Raw genomic sequence first — 4269 nt, forward strand, 5'->3', positions numbered from 1 at the left:
CCCCGGTGCTCCATTCGTTTACAGGGTGTGAGGTTTGGTGGGGACACAGGGGAGCAAGGAAGGGCTGGGGAGACCCAATTTTTAAAAACTCCCTAATAGCCTCTGAGGGGAACAAACATTTTTTAAGAGCTTGAAACATTGATGAGAATGTGTGTGTGCCTGTGTGAGTTTATGTGCATCACATGCATGCAGGTACCCAACAGAAGCCAAAGTTACAGGAGCTTTTGACCTCCTGAGGTTGGAGCCGGTCCTCAGCAAACCTGCAAGTGCTCTTAGGTCCTCAGCAAACCTGCAAGTGCTCTTAGTCGCTGAGCCATCCCTCCAGTCTCATCTGCACTCCTGTACATCAGAATGTGGCCTGCGGGCTAGCCACAGCGACCTTGTGGGCAAGGAGGTTGTTGGGAAAGAGACTCAGGTGCCATCGCAGACATAGTGTACCACAACACATGCATTAACCAGGCTCCAGTTAGTGGGCATACGCATCCTAGTCAAGACTCCCTCCCTCCTGCTATTCCTCAGAAGTCCATCTATGGGAGGACTACCATCTGGGAGATCTGGGTCTGCATACCAAAGGGTACCCCTAGGGGGAGGGACAGAGTAGGCTCTGTGACTGTTGTCAGGCTGTCAGATCATTGGGGAGCATCCTGGCCAGAGGTGCTGCGGTGGCTGCAGTGACTTCATGTGGCACTCCCAGCATCTGTTGGCAGCAGTGCAGGCCAGGCTCTAGGCTCAGAGGTTGGTTTCTACAGAGAGCCAGACTCAGCCTGCTCTCACAGCACTCAAAGCATGATGGGAGAGATAGATGTTCATCAAAAGAAGGTACAAGCAAGACCCCCGAGTGCAAATAGAGGGAGGCAAGGGCAGGCAGATTCTGGTACATACAAGGATTGTGTAAACGTGAAAAAACCACCTAAACCCTGATGAGATCAAATCAGACTTCATCCTCCCAGGGTGGCTCCTCAGAATGGGAGATTTGAGATCAGCTCTAAAGACCAAGTAAAAGGACTTAAGATCAATATTAAAGTCTTGTGCCAGCAAGAGGGCTCAGCCATCGAAGGAGCTTGCCACCAAGACGAACAACCTGGGTAGGATCTGGTGGAAGGAGAGAAGTGACTCTCTGGAAAGTTATCCTCTGACCTCTATATGCTTGAGGAGACACGGACACACACACACACACACACACACACACACACACACACACACACTCCACAATGAGTAAATAGATAATGTAATTTTTTTAAATCTTCAATTTTTTAAAAAAAAGGCTAAAGTCCTTAAGGGTTAAGGAAGACAGAACAAGATTTAGTTATGAAGCCAGCCACCTGGGGCTGAGGGTCACTCGTTGATCACCTGCCTAGCGTGCTTAAGATCACAAGTATAAATACTCAGAACCACAAAAGTAAATAAACAAGGATAAGCCAAGCCCTTCGTGGTGTTCACACCTGCAATCCCAGCACTTGGGAGTCAGGCAGGAGGATAGTGAGTTCAAGGCCATCCTGAACAACATAGTAGGAATGAGGCCAGGTTGGGCTGCCTAAGACCTTGTTTCAAAAAAGCAAGCAACCAACCAATCAACCAAACAAACAAACAAAAAGCAAGCTAGGGGCTGGAGTGATACAGTTAAAAATGTATGCTGCACTGGGTAGTGGTGGTACACGCCTTTAATCCCAGCACTTGGGAGGCAGGGGCAGGTGGATTTCTGAGTTTGAGGCCAGTTTAGTCTACAGAGTGAGTTCCAGGACAGCCCAGGTTACACAGAGAAACCCTGTCTCAAAAACAATAAATAAATAAATAAATAAATAAATAATGTATGCTGCTCTAATAAGAGTTTGGTTCCTAGCATCTAAGTCTGGTGGTCCACAATTACATATAACTCCCTTTCTAGGGGAAGCTGATACACTTTTCTGACCTTTTCAGGCACCTAAACACAGGTGTACACATTCACACACACACACACACACACACACACACACACACACACACACACACACACACACACAACTTTTAAAAGCAAGCTGTCACACTAAGGAAAGTGTGAGATATTATCACAGAAGGCATCTTGCCTTTGGGTCTCTGGCCAGGGGTTCTAGGGGGAGCTGCTTGGAAGGATGTCAGCTCGCAGCTTCCAGGGTAGCTTTGACTTCTGGGTGGCCTGCTTTTCAGAGGCAGTGGCTGCTGTTGCCTGTACATCGGATGTTCTAAGTTTGTTCCTGCCTATGGAGGAGGCATTGATCTATCGTGGCCAGGAGGGCGTGGCAGAGCAGGGCTGTTCATTCAGAGGTTCCAGGAAACAGAGTGCCTGCACCAAGGAAAGGCAGTGTCAGAGCAGTGTGTCCAGGAGAAATAAATCTATGAGCCACGTGGGATTTCAAAATGCCTAGCCCACAACATACCTAGCCCAGTATCTGTTACCTAAGCAAATATAGGCAAAATACGGTCTGTTCAGTGTGTCACCAACATAAAGAATTAGAGAAATCCTTCACATTTTAACTAATTCTGTGTCTATTTTTGCACATACAGTATAATATCATTCAGATGCTAAAATTTTTATCAGAAAATTAAGTTGTACTTAGACTTCATGAAAATCAAGATTGATTGAATAAGAGATTTGCATACTCAATTTTAAAAAAGAATCTCTAATAATTAAATTGAATAGTTTTAAGGTTTGAATTTCCTCAGTCAGCACTAAAACTTCAATTTTTTCTATATCCCAGTGCATATATATATATATAGGTTTTTTCCAGACAGGGTTTCTCTGTGTAGCCCTGGCTGTCCTGGAACTCACTCTGTAGACCAGTCTGGCCTCGAACTCAGAAATCCACCTGCCTCTGCCTCCCAAGTGCTGGGATTAAAGGCGTGTGCCACGATGCCCGGCGCTTATATATTTTTAAAAGATTTTATTATTATATGTAGGTATACTGTAGCTGTCTTTAGACACACCAGAAGAGGGTGTCATATCTTACTACGGAAGATTGTGAGCCACCATGTGGTTGCTGGGATTTGAACTCAGGACCTTTGGAAGAGCAATCAGTGCTCTTACCTGCTAAGCCATCTCACCAGTCCCCCCCCCCCCCAAGTGCCTATATTTAAAGCACTCAATAGCCTCATGGCCAGCGGTCATTGCCATGGACAAGACCATTCTGGTTTTGTTGTTATTGTTGTTGCCATTTTAGGCAAATTCTTTCTCTACATAGCTCTGAATGTCCTGAAACTCACTCTGTAGACCAGGCTGGCCTCAGACTCAGACCTGCCTCTGCTTCCTAAATGCTGGGGTCAAAGGCATGCACCACCATGGCATCATCAACACAGTTTCATAAAGTGGACAGTATAACCAGATGCCCTGTGGCAGAAAGGAGGTTGGTGCTCAAGGAACCAGAAAGAAACCAGGGTGGCCGGAAGGCCAGGAGTACAGGTGATGAGAAGCGGCTCTGGGAAGATTCTCAGGGCTGGGCTTTTGTTCTTAAGCCCAAGTCACAAGTAAGAGACTGCGTGACTGTACCTGCATTTTACAAAGCTCATGTCACCTACTGTGTGTACTGTGTGACTAGAGAGGCTCAGGAGCTGTTGCAGTCATCCAGGAGAGAGAGAGAGAGAGAGAGAGAGAGAGAGAGAGAAAGAGAGAGAGAGAGGTGCAAAGTCAAAGACATTTGGAGAATAAAGCAAAGCATGCTCTGGGTATGGGGAGATGGGAAGGAGAGTACAGAGAGTGGTGCCAATGTCTGGCTAAAACCCTCAGACCCGAATGGTGCAGTGTGCTGAGAGGAAAGCCTGTGAGGAAGAGCAGTGTTAAAGGCAGGAGGAGAAACAGACATCTGAGTCTGAAGTGGAAGCAGACACTACCTCTCCAAAACCCAGGTCCTGTGCAGTGCTGGCTAGAGAAGATCACTGAGGCTGTGTGTAGGTTTGGAAGAAGAGAAGTAAAAATGGATTGCAGGGTAAAGGAGGGGCTTGGCACCTGGCTCTGAGGCTCTGAAGATCAGGCTGAGGAGGACCTGTTGACAAAGGAGCTGGAAGAGGGTAGACAGAAGGAAACAGAAGGACAGCAGTGTCCAGAACCTACTAGAGAGAGAGCTGAGAGGACCCAAAGCTACAGGGAGACCAAGGAAAAATAGGGATGGGGATGGGTAGGGACTTGAACACGGCTGACCTCCTTAGCCAGGGCTGTTTGAAGAGCAGAAGAAAAGAGCCCACTTTTTTGCTAGCCTCCTTCTGGTTCTCCAGCTAGCAAAAGGGGAGGGATATACCACAGGGTTGTGACGTAGTTCCAGA

The sequence above is a fragment of the Mus musculus genome, chromosome 4 (assembly GCF_000001635.26).
Source record: "Mus musculus strain C57BL/6J chromosome 4, GRCm38.p6 C57BL/6J".
NCBI classification, from domain to species: domain Eukaryota; kingdom Metazoa; phylum Chordata; class Mammalia; order Rodentia; family Muridae; genus Mus; species Mus musculus.